Raw genomic sequence first — 13,008 nt, forward strand, 5'->3', positions numbered from 1 at the left:
AACATAGCAACGGAGCAGATAAAGCATTTTGGACAGCAAGCAAAGAAATGGCTCCTATAATTGTTCAACCACTGTCTGGCAACACACAAGCTACCTAATATTTGCCAGAAGGCACATGTAATAGCACTATTAAAGCCCGGAAAAGATCCCTCAGACCCTAAAAATTTTCGGCCAATTTCACTGCTTTGCCACACCAATAAGCTGTTTGAACGCCCGATACTCAATACATTAGGACCAACTGTAGATGAGAAGATCATTCCAGAGCAAGCAGGTTTTCGCCCCGGCAAATCAACAACAAGCCAACTGCTCCACCTCACACAACATATCGAAGATGGTTTTGAACAAGGGATGATAACAAGTGCTGTTTTTGTAGACCTGTCAGCAGCATGTGATACAGTGAACCATAGACGTCTCCTCTGCAAGATCCTAGAGATGACAAAAGATATTCACTTAACAGAGCTGTTAGAAAGCATGCTTCAGAATCGCCGGTTCTATGTTGAACTAGGTGGGAAGCGCAGCTGGTGGCGTATTCAGAAGAATGGTCTTCCTCAGGGAAGCGTGCTTGCACCACTGCTGTACAACATCTACACGAATGACCAACCTATAGACAATGTCACACGCCGTTTTATATATGCTGATGACTTATGTGTCACTGCCCAAAGCACTGATTTTAACACCGTGGAGAAAGCGCTTTCTGAGGCCTTGGAGGGACTAACATCCTACTATGAAGAAAACCACCTTCGTGCAAACCCATCAATGATGCAAGTTTGTGCATTCCACCTCAGAAACTGTGAAGCCAAACGCCAGCTTAAAGTAACCTGGTGTGGAGCAACACTGACGCATTGCGAGCACCCTACCTACTTAGGAGTCACCCTTGACAGATGCCTCACCTTCAAGAACCACACTGAAAAGACAAAGGCAAAAGTGAGCGCATGAAACAACATCCTGAATAAGCTCACTAACACAAAATGGGGAGCAAGCTCGAAAACATTGCAAACCAGTGCACTTGCTCTTTGCTATTCCACTGCCGAATACGCCTGCTCTGCACAGGAAAGATCTACTCATGCTAAGATGGATGCCATTCTGAATGCAAGCTGCCGACTTATCACAGGTTGTTTAAAACCAACAAACACCAACAGCCCATATATCCTGGCGGGTATCGTTCCCCATGATATAAGAAGAACGGTAGCCAGCAAGAAAGAGCGATTCCATCAAACGTCAGATGAGAGGCACCCTCTTCATGGTCGTACACCTACACCCAGCCGCCTAAAGTCAAGGAAGAGCTTCATGAACAGTGTTGTTCCACTACAATCAACCCCATCTGAAGCCCGCATCACCTTGTGGAAAGACCGGCTCGCCAGTCTCGAACAACCCCCAGCGATGGAAATTCTACCGGATGAAAGCCTTCCCCCAGGAGCTAATTGCAACTGGGCAACCTGGAAGTGTCTTAACAGACTTAGGACTGGTGTAAGTCGTTCAAAGGTGTCACTAAGCAAATGGGGATATACAACCTGCCCGACAACTTGTGAATGTGGAACTGAGCCACAGACTGTGCAACATCTCCTGCAATGTCTATCACTAGAGGAACCCTGCACTGTTGCAGATCTTGCCGAATTCAACAGCAAGGCGCAAAAATGTGTCCAGTTCTGGCTGGGCCATGTATAGACTGTCCATGGACACGATAAGATTAAATAAAATGTGACACGTTGATGTAATTTGAATTACTGGTGTTATGTTTTTTTCACATTTCTAAATGGTGACCGGCTACACCGACATTGGCAGTACACATTTTATTCTCGGCATATGGTCGACCCTGGTTTTTTGAAGGATGCTTTGAAGGTCCACTTACACGCTATGATCTGCATTAATAGCCAAGCTGCTGCACATTAGGTAGTGAAATTGCCACTAATCTAATCTGATGTAGGTGGGACAGGAGAAGATGCAGCTTGAATTACTGTGAAGTCTGAAAGAAATTCAACTATTTGTGTGCTTTCTCTCAACTAGATACACCTAATATTTAAAACACGTTACTTATTTGTCCAAAACTTCATTGTGAATTTTCCCATTTTAGTAATAAAAAATGCATTCAAATAATTGTGAAATCATAGGAAACTTCAGTATTTCAAAATGACCTAAAGGACAGTATAAGAGAGCTGTACAAGAAACATACATGATGTCTTGGTTAGAGTAGATGAATGAAGTTAACTTAAAATAGTGATCAATCATGAGTCTTTCAAAATTAAGAATATATGACTTTCTAAAGCTGCTGCAGTATGAAAATGAAGAGGCAAAGCACAACTTTTTTTTTGCACCTAGAAACAAAACATTTTCGGTTTGCCTCCATTGAGACAGCTTACCTGCTGTTGCCCTTTCAATACCTGTGTAAACTCTTACATAGAATAGAAGATGCAGTGCGCCTGAGGTTCAAACATGAATACTGTACATTGTGAATCCACAAAAGCTCTGGCAAAAGTTGCACCATTTTAAAGGGGGTGCAAGAGCCGAGATGGGTTTACCTACAGAAATCTTTGAAGATGGCAAGACAAATTGATATAGCTGTTAATAAAACATATGGGTCCTTGGCTTTATAAATAGAATGGAATGCAAAAGCAAGGAAGTTATGCTAAACCATTATAGATCACTGTTTAGGCTTCAGTTGGAGTATTGTGTCCAATTCTAAACGCCACAACTTTAAGAAAGATGTCAAGGCCTTGAAGAGGAGGCAGAGGAAATTTACTAGAATGGGGAAGAAAAACAGAAAATGCTGGAAACACTCAGACCTGGCAGCATCTGTGAAGAGAAAAAACGGAACATTTCAAGCCTGTAGCCTTGGTGTTAAATCTAGTTTTCTCTCCATAGATGCTGCGAAGCCTGCTGAATATTTCAGCATTTTCTGTTTTTATGTCAGATTTCCAGCATCTACAGTATTTTGCTTTTGTTTTTTATTAGAATGATACCAGGGATGAGGAACCTCATTAACATGACAAGACTGGAGAAACTGGAATTGTTCTCCTTGGAGTAGAAAAGGTTAAGGGCTTTGACTGTGTGAATAAGGGAACTACTTCCACTGGCAAAAGGGTTGGTAAGCAGAAGAAACAGATTTAGGGTAATTGACAAAAGAGCCAGAGGGGACGAAGATAATTTTTCTATATAGAGTTTAGAATGCACTGTTTGAAAGGGTAGAGGAAACAGATTCAGTATTAACTTTTATAAGGGAATTGGATATGTACTTAAAAGGGAGAAAATTGCATGAATAGGGGAAAAGAGCAGAGTAGTGGGACTAGTTGGATAGCTCTTTCAAAGATGACTGCATGTACTTCCACCACTGTGATGGAAATGGAAAATTTCTTAATCTCACCAACAGGAAGTGGGAGGACAACACTCACCCAGCAGTCTATCTAGAATGTGCAATTTGACACAATCTGCTGTAATTCAAGTTCTTTGCAATGTGCAATTTGATCCTGTGATTGTCAGGCAGACCAGAGTTCATAAAAGAGTGTGAACATGACTGATTTCCGAGAACATATAGTGCTGACACTGCCGCTTTCAGAGAATGTTGGGCTGTGCTGTAAGATTTTAATTTTGATTCTAATTATGATCTTGAATTGACTGCCTGAAATGGTGGTGGAAGCCAGTTCAATATTTATTGTTTGTTTTCAAGCCCCTCCCCCCATAACCTTGCCCCTCATTATCTCTTCAACCTCCTCCAGTCTGCACCCATCCAAGGTAACTGTACTCCTCCAGTTCTGGCCTCTTGTGCATCCCTGATTTTAATCACTGCAACCATTGGTGGCTGTGCCTTCAGCTGCCAAGGCCATAAGCTTTGGAGTTCCCTTCCTAAATCTCTCATGTCTCTAACTCATTTTCCTCCTTTAAGACACTCCTCAAATCTACCTCTTCACTACCCTAATATCTCCTTAAATGGCTTGGTGCTAAATTTTGTTTGACACTCCTGTGGAGCACCTTGAGAAGCTTTACAATGTAAAAAGTGCTATAAAAATGCAAGTTGTTAATGTCATGAGGCAATGCTAAACTTGTATCCATGAAGTGAGTAAAATGCAAGCCAAAACATATATTAATAAAAGTAACAGGTACCCAACATTTTTTATTAAAAAAAACTTGCATTTCTTGGGACTTTCAGGTCCTTGAAATCTCCCAAAGCTGCTATCAGCTAATGAGTTACCTTAAAATCATAGTTACTGTTCTGTAGACAAACATTTACGAACAGCGAGATCCTGCAAACAACAGATGGGATATATGAGGTAAACTAACCCTCCTCATCCTTCTCGACCTATCTACAGCCTTTGACAGAGTTGACCACACCATCATCCTCCATTCCATCCCCACCATCATCAGTTGGATGGGAATGCACTTCCCTGGTTCCATTCTTACCTATCTAATTGTAGCCAATGGCTGCAACCCTCTGAGCTGGAGAATTCCACAGATTCCCAATTCTGAGTGAAGAAATTTCTCCTCATCCCAGCCCAAACCGATTGCTCCCTTTTCCTGAGGTTGTGCCCCTGCGTTCTAGATTTCCCTCCCAGGGGAAAGAACCTCTGTGTCTATCCTGTCAAGCCCCTTCATAATCATGTATGTTTCAATAAGATCACCTTTCATTCTTCTAAACTCCATTGAGTATAACCCAGTTCACTCAGCCTTTTATCATAGGACAACCCTTTCCTCCCAGGAACCAAACGAGTGAGTCTTTTCTGTCCCATCTCCAATTCATGTATATCCTTAAATATGGAGATGAAAACTGCACACAATACTGCAGGTGTGGTCTCATGAATGCCCTATACATTTGTAACAAGAATTCCTTTTTCTTGTATTGCAGTCCCAGGCTGATTGAAGCTTATGAGCAAAGACATAAAGTAAGAAAAAAATGAACTCCACAAAGACAGTTTCAGGAATTAATTATAGATTTGATTATTTGAAAATTACGTCTTAAAAATAAAAAAGCGCCAAAGATTAGAATAGCCTTTATCACTTAGTGTTAAATGATGGATTTTTGGAAGCAGTTCCAGACAATCTTAAGGATATTGTTATTTGATCAGGAATGTGACAACTTGAAACGTTTAGGTGAATAAGTAGACCATTTTGTGACCTCAAGGTTGTGGTGATTGAATGGATAGCCTGATTTCTCCCTTTAGCTGCCAGGATAACGATTATTATGCTTTGAATTTTACTTTCTACTTGGGTTTAGCTTCACTGACAACTCCTCCCATCCCCAATGTATCTTTACCTGCCTAGGACCTAAATAAAGAATAGTTGAGACCTGAGGAGCAAATGGAGAGCCCTTGCTTGCCAACTTACTGGAATGTACTGCGGACCACCATGTGATTCTCCAATAGACGGATTGAATACAGACGCTGTCAAACTGAGACTCGGCATATAAACCAACAGACAATTTAATCAACATAGAACAGGTAAATGAATGGCATTGAATATAAAATGGTGATTGCTGTAAACATTGTTATTTTTCACAATGCATTGTATAAAAATAATTCACCTGAGCTGTGATTCAACATGCATTTTACCTCGGACATGTGATGTACCACTGCCATAATCAACGCTAGCCGCCTTTTCAGCTAGTTACAGACTGTGGATCATCCTCAAATAAAATCAACCACAGGAAGTATTGTTTCAAATCTTTTCTGGAAATCTCTCCCTAAACCTTTCTACTTCTCTACCTCTTTCTCTGCATTTAAGACACTCCTTAAAACCTACCTTTTTGACCAAACCTTTGGTCATGTAGCATCCCCTTAAGTGGCTTGGTGTCAAATTTTGTTAACATTCCTGTGAAGTGCCTTGGGGCACCTACTAATAAAACTACATTGTTTTGGAGGTATACTTAAATAAAACTAATTCACAAAATCTGCATTTCCCTTATTATTAGGTTCGTAGCTATTCTTTGTCAGATACAGGAAAACCCATACAACTTAATGGCTCTAACTTCAATCTAAATTAGTATATTAAAACCAACTTTATTTCAGTAGGAGCCAATCACAGACTTCCTGATAAATAAATATAACCAAGTTGATATCAATTCAGACATCTGTCTGGGTTTCCTTTCCACATAGTGGTAGCCACCAGATCGAGCATATTGAGGATTTCCAGAACTATGCATGTTTTGCTTTGCCCTGCAGTAGTCAGACTGAAATGTAAACACTCTTCATTTTGCAAAAAATGTAGCTGGCAATAACTGAATTTTAGTCCTGTGCATGTATTGTAACTAGTAATAAGGAATTAGAATCAACTATCTAATACAGCCAAAAACATTTTCTGTCTCAAAGGCACACCCAGCCTGGTGTGTGTCCACAACCCTAAGAACCAAGAAGTGTGCCACAGAATACGAACCCATGGGATAATGGCAGAAATCACAGATGTTTCAACTGTAACAAAATGGGACATAGTACAAGTGATTGCTGATCAAAGTATGAAGCTCTATACCAATTAGGAAGATAAATGCAATTATGAATGTATGACTGCAGAATGTACAGTGTCAACTGAAGAATATTCCTTTGTCCATTCTTAGTTAAAAAATAGACTACTGAAGGATGACGCAATACTAGTTGTACTTTTAACGTTGAGTGCATGACAAATAAAATCTTAGAGATTCAGCCACATATATGGTCTTACTAGGTCAGTTGATGTACCGTTGGCTAAGTTCTGAGTATTTGCTACTCAAGGGTAAATGAACAGCAGTGCCTATACTCCTAGGATTCAAAAGTTATGCTGGAGAATGATTCGAATGATGGGAGCATTATAATTAATTTAGCTAAGTAAGCTTTAATAGTAACTGGAAGTCAGGTATAGGCTGTGAAGCTGTGGTCTGAAATTGCAGTAGTACACCTCAATTCATATTACATATGCAAAACAATCTTAAAATACCAGATGCCACAACTTGAAGCTGAACTTTGTGTTCTAATCTACAAAATTCCCTGAGGAAATAGAACTCCCAAGTGACCTTGGGTCGCTTTAAATTATGTATTAATTAAATTTCTGGCCATAACAAATAAAAGGTCTTGCATTTATATAGCACCTTTAACAACGTAACATTCCAAAGTACTTTACAGCCAATAAATCAATCATAAAGAGACATACAATGTCTTTACCTAGGCAGCAGAATAACATATAAAACACAGTTGATCGCATCATCCTTCTCCAACACCTCTCTTTGGTCCTCCAACTGGAACTGCCCTTGGCTACTTCCATTGTTATCTATCGAGTTTTAGCCAGAGAATCTGCAGTGGCTGCTGTTCCTGCTCCCGCATCATTACCTTGCAGCCCCTCAAGGATTCATCCTTGTTTCCCTCCTATTTCTCATCTACATGCTGCCCCTTGCAACGTAATTAAAAAACAGTCAGATTCCACACATATGCTGACGGTACCCAGCTCTACCTGACTCACCATCTCTCTGTCCCTACAACTGCCTTTGATTTATCATGCCTTTTGACATCTGGTCCTGAATGAGCAAAAATTTCTTGTAATTACATATTAGGAAGACTGAAACCATTGACTTTGATCTCTGTCACATGCTCCATTCTTTAGCCACCGACTTCATCCTTTCCCTGGTCACAGAAGCTAAATCAGACCATTTGCAGCCTTGGCATTCTGTTTGACCCTGAAGTGAACTCCAACCACATATCTGCTCCTTCAGCATGACCGTGTACTTCCACCTATATAACATCGCCAATCTCTGCCACTGCCTCAGCTCATCTAGTGCTGAAACCATCATTCATACCACTGTTACCTCTAAACCTGATTATTTCAGTGCTCTCATGGCTGGCCTCCCAACTTTCATAAGCTTGAACTAAATCAAAACTCTGCTGCCCATATCCTAAATCTCACCAGGTTCTACTCAACCACACACCTCTACTGGTTAACCTACATTGGCTCCCAATCTGGCAATGCCCCAATTTTAGAATTCTTGTTCTTGATTGCTCCTCAAATTCTAGCCTCTTGTTTCCCCAATTTTAATCACTCCACCATTGGCGGCTGTGCCTTCGGCTGCCTGGGCTCTGAGCTCTATCTCCCTAAAGCTTACTGCCTCTGTATCTCTCTAAGCTCCTTTAAGAAGCTCGTCAGTACCTACCTCTTTGATCAAGTGTTATGTCACCTGTCCTAAAATCACCTTATGTGGACTTGAGTCAAATTTTATCTGATAAAGCTCTTGTGAAGCTCTTTGGAATGTTTTACTATGTTATAAGCACTATTTAAATGCACATTGCTGAATTCACCCAAAGACTATTGGCTAAGTATTTTATTTCTATTGTTGATATAGCAGCCAATCCTTTATCCAGCATTAATTAGGAGAGATCATTAAAGACAGTTTTTTAAAAGTATTTTCTGCTGTACTTTTTAAGAGTTAAAAGTTATATGAATGTGCATGAAATGGAAAGATCCACTTGGTCTTTGCTGAGGCACTTAAACCTCAGCTGGATTGCTGTGTCAACAGAATCAACTCGTGATTGGTTTGTGCGTGTGTGTATTTTCAATTGGCTTGTTTCAATTTCTCCATGAGAAGCTAAAGGTAAGCAGTTTTATGGACTAGGACTGTAAACTTACATTGAGATGTATCTACAGTATATAAGCCCTTTAACTGTATTATGTGTAGTTAGCAATAAATGTGTAAGCATCTAATAGTGTTGGCACTCCTTCTAAAAACAAAATTACATTCTGCTGTTTTTAGGAAGCCAGAAACGATATTTCAGATTGCTAAGTAATAAAAATGGTACAGTGTTAGCTACGGCCTTGATTGCCTGATAGTGCGAGAACATGGTGAGGAGTGGATGGATACAGCACACAGTGGACGGATACAGCACATGTTCATTGTTTGAAATAAGCACTGCTACCCAGAATAACAGTCAGACCATAAAACTTGCAATTGCAGCATCCCATGAATGTTGAAGTAATCTATAAAATGAAATGTAAATGGAATAGGTTACACGATGTACAGGATGTGCAGAATGCTGCTAGTTTAAAAAGTTGTGAATAAACTGAAAAAAAATAGTTATTTTAAGAAACCTGTGTCACCAAGACTGATTCATATCAATCGTTTTTTAAACTAGATCACATGCGTATGAGTAGATTTTTGGATATCAAGTTATACGAAAACATTTAGAAACCATTTCAATCCAAGTTTGAGCAATTTTTGGGCAAATGGAGTGCATCTGACTAACTGAGTAAAGTCTTGGAGCTTGGTGAGAAGGGAGTTCAGGGAAGGGGAGAAGAAGTTGTTCATTTCCTCTTCCCGTCTTTCTCACCGCATAGAAATTGGTTCTTGCTCTACTATAGGGAAAGGAGCTAGCTGTTTGGCGGGTATCTGATAAGTGGGTAAGTTCTATTCTATCCCTAATGTTTAAAATAGTACACAATTTGGTGGTAAAGTTAATAAAATATATAAGATAGCAACGTAAATAAGTGATTAATTAAGTAATTATTTAAAGCACACTAAGAAGAGCAGGACAGGTGATGTGTCAAGGCTGCAGCATGTGGGAGCTCTTGGATAACATTATGATCCAGGGCAATGTTTGCACCTTGAGGAACTTTGGCTCAGAGTCATTGAGCTGGAAGCTGAGCTGCAGACTCTGTGACATATCAGGGAGGGGGAAAGTTACCTGGATGCTTTATACCAGGAGGCAGTCACACTATTTAGGCTAGGGTCTTTTGATTTGGTCAGTGGCCAAGGACAGGAGGGTGTGACTGTGAGTAGACAGGTAAGGGGACCCAGAGTGCAGGAGTGTGAGCCTCTGCGATTGTCCAACAGGTTTGAGGTTCTCTCAGCTTGTTTGGATGAGAATGGGGGCTGCAGAGTGGATAAGCAAACTGACTATGGCACTGTGGTACAGGAAGCCATCCAAGTGGGGGGAGCAAAAAGGAATGTAGCGGTAGTAGGGGACAGTATAGTAATGGAGGTTGACACTGTTCTCTGTAGCAAAGAGAGAGAGTCCAGACAGCTTTGTTGCCTGCTCGGTGCCAGGTTTTGGGACATCTGCTCAGGGCTGGAGAGGAACTTGCAGTAGGAGGGGAAGGAACCAACGACATAGGCAGGATGAGGAAGGAGGCTCTGCATAGTCAGTAAGATGAGCTAGGCACCAAATTAAGAAGCAGAACCTCAAAGGTAACAATTTCTGGATTACCTGAGCCACGTGCAAATTGGCATAGGACAAATAAGATTAGAGAAATGATGCGTGGTTCAAAGACTGGTGTGGGAGAAGCGGGTTCTGGTTTGTGGGGCACTGGCACCAGTATTGGGGAAAGTGGGATCTGTACCATTGGGACAATCTACACGTGAACAGTGCTGGGGCTGACGTCCTCGAGCTGCCTAACTAGGGCAGTAGAGGGGGTTTTAAACTGAATAGTGGGGGCAAGGAATCCAATTTGGGAAGATGTGGTAAACCAAAGAGTAGAAGCAAGGCAAGAGAGACGGGTATTAAAATGGGATATGATAAACAGACTGTGACAGGAAGGGGCAGAGAGGGCAAATCTAAGAGTAAATCGGCAGATAAAGCTAGACACTCCAAAAATAATAAAAGGACAAAACTGAAGGCTCTGTATCTTAGCGCGTGTAGCAGTCAAAATAAAACAGATGAAATGATAGCGCAAATAGAAATAAATAAGTACGATCTGATAGCCATTACAGAGACATGGCTACAGGATGACGTAAATTGCGACCTGAATGTGGAAGGGTACGTGACATTTAGGAAGGACAGGAAGTTAGGAAAAAGTGGAGTGGTGGCTCTGTTAATTAATGATGGTATTAGCACATTAGAGAGGGATGACATAAGTTCAGGAAACCAGTATGTGGAAGTGTTTTGGGTTGAGATGAGGAATGATAAAGGCAAGCAGTCACTAGTGGGAATGTTGTACAGTCTCCCTAATTGTGACTACCCAGTAGGACAGAGTATAAAAGAAGAGATAATGGGAACTTGCTAGAAAGGTACAGCAATAATTATTGGGAATTTTAATCTGCATATAGACTGGAAAACTCAGATGGGCAAAGATAACATAGATGAGGAGTTAATAGAATGTTTTCGGGATAGTTTCTTAGAACAGCTTGTTCTGGAGCCAACCAGAGAGCTGGTTATTGAGCAACAAGATAGGATTAATTGATAATTTCCTACGGAAGGTACCCCTAGGTAGCAGTGATCATAATATGCTTGAATTTTACATTCATTTTGAGGGAGAAACGAGTGTGTCCAAGGCTAGTATTTTAAACTTAAAGGTAATTATGAGGGCATGAAAACAGAGCTAGCTAAAGTGAACTGGCAAATGAGGTTAATGGATAGACCAACAGAGGTTCAGTGGCAGACATTTAAAGGGATATTTCAGAATACACAATATATATGTTCCATTGAGAAAAAAAAATTCCAAGGGGAGGACCCACCATCTGTGGTTAACTAAAAAAGTTAAAGACAGTATCAAACTTAAAGAAAAACCATATAATTATGCAAAGATGGGTGGTAGGTCAGAAGATTAGAAAGAATATAAACAACAGCAAAGAATGACAAAAAGATTAATGAGGGAAAAATTAGAATGAGAGAAAGCTAGCTAGTAATATAAAGACGGATAGTAAGAGCTTCTATAGATATTTAAGTAAGAAAAGAGTTAACCAAGTGAGTGTTGGTCCTATAGAGAGTCTGTCTAGGGAATTGACAATGGTAAGTAGGGAGATAGCGGACGAATCAAACAGGCATTTTGCTTCGGTCTTTACTATAGAGGACACAAAAAACACCCTAGAAATAGCTCTAAATCAGGAAATGGAAGGGAGGGAGGTGGAAAATTGCAATCACCAGGGAAGTGGTGTTGAGCAAATTGTTGGGGCTGCAGGCTGACAAATCCCCAGGGACAGATGGACTTCACCCTAAGGTTTTGAAAGAATTGGCTAGTGAGATAGTTGATGCACTGGTTTTAATTTTCCAAAATTCCCTGGATTCGGGGAAGGTTCCATTAGATTGGAAAATTGCAAATATAACTCCTTTATTCTAAAAGGGAAGACAGAAAGCAGGAAACTATAGGCCAGTTAGCCCAACATCTGTCATAGGGAAAATTTTAGAAGCTATTAATAAAGATGTTAAAGCACTGCACTTAGAAAAAATCAAGGTAATCAGGCAGAGTCAACATGGTTTTGTAAAAGGGAAATCATGTTTAACCAATTTATTGGAGTTCTTTGAAGGAGTCTCATGTGCTGTGGATAAAGGGGGACCAGCGGATGCACTGTATTTAAATTTCCAGAAGGCATTTGAGAAAATGCCACATCAAAGGTTATTGCAGAAAATAAAAGCTCATGGTGTGGGGGCAACATATTGGCATGGATAGAGGATTGGTTAGCTAACAGGAAGCAGAGTTGGCATAAATGGGTCTTTTTCCGGTTGGCAGGATATGACGAGTGGTGTGCTACGGGGATCAGTGCTGGGACCTCAACTTGTTACAATTTATACAAATAACTTGGATGAAGGGACTGAAGGAATGGTTGCTAAATTTGCTGCTGACACTAAGATAGGTAGGAAAGTAAATTGTAAAGAGGATGTAAGGAGGCTACAATGTGACATAGGTTAAGTGAGTGGGCAAAGATCTGGCAAATGGAGTATAATGTGGGAAAATGTGAAATCAGTTATTTTGGCAGGAAGAATAAAAAAAGAAGCTTATTATCTAAATGGTGAGAGGATTCAGAGGGATCTGGGTGCCCTAATGCATGAATCACAAAAGGTTAATATGCAGATATGGCAGGTAACTAGGAAAGCTAATAGAATGTATTCATTTATTGTGAGGGCAACTGATTACAAAAACAGGGAGGTTATACTTCATTTGTATAGGGCATTGGTGAGACCACATCTGGAGTATTGTGTACAGTACTGATCTCCTTATTTAATGAAAGGTATGAATGCATTAGAAGCAGTTCACAGGAGGTTTAATAGACTAATACCAGGAATGAAAAACAAAAATACCTGGAAAAACTCAGCAGGTCTGGCAGCATCTGTGGAGAGGAACACAGTTAACGTTTCG

General features: G+C 40.4%; 1 protein-coding gene across 2 annotated transcripts in view; it reads left to right on the forward strand.

Annotated features, from left to right (window-relative positions):
* rab5b (RAB5B, member RAS oncogene family) overlaps nucleotides 1-13,008 on the forward strand; it is a 67,514-nt gene that overhangs the window by 22,941 nt on the left and 31,565 nt on the right. The window contains exon 2 of one of the 2 annotated variants that reach the window (XM_078551791.1): nucleotides 5,251-5,426. The exons of the other annotated variant lie outside the window; for it this stretch is intronic. The gene's annotated coding sequence lies outside the window, so the exon portion shown is untranslated. The remainder of the gene's footprint in view (nucleotides 1-5,250; nucleotides 5,427-13,008) is intronic. 2 annotated transcript variants of the gene reach the window in all.

The sequence above is a fragment of the Cetorhinus maximus genome, chromosome 11 (assembly GCF_964194155.1).
Source record: "Cetorhinus maximus chromosome 11, sCetMax3.hap1.1, whole genome shotgun sequence".
NCBI classification, from domain to species: domain Eukaryota; kingdom Metazoa; phylum Chordata; class Chondrichthyes; order Lamniformes; family Cetorhinidae; genus Cetorhinus; species Cetorhinus maximus.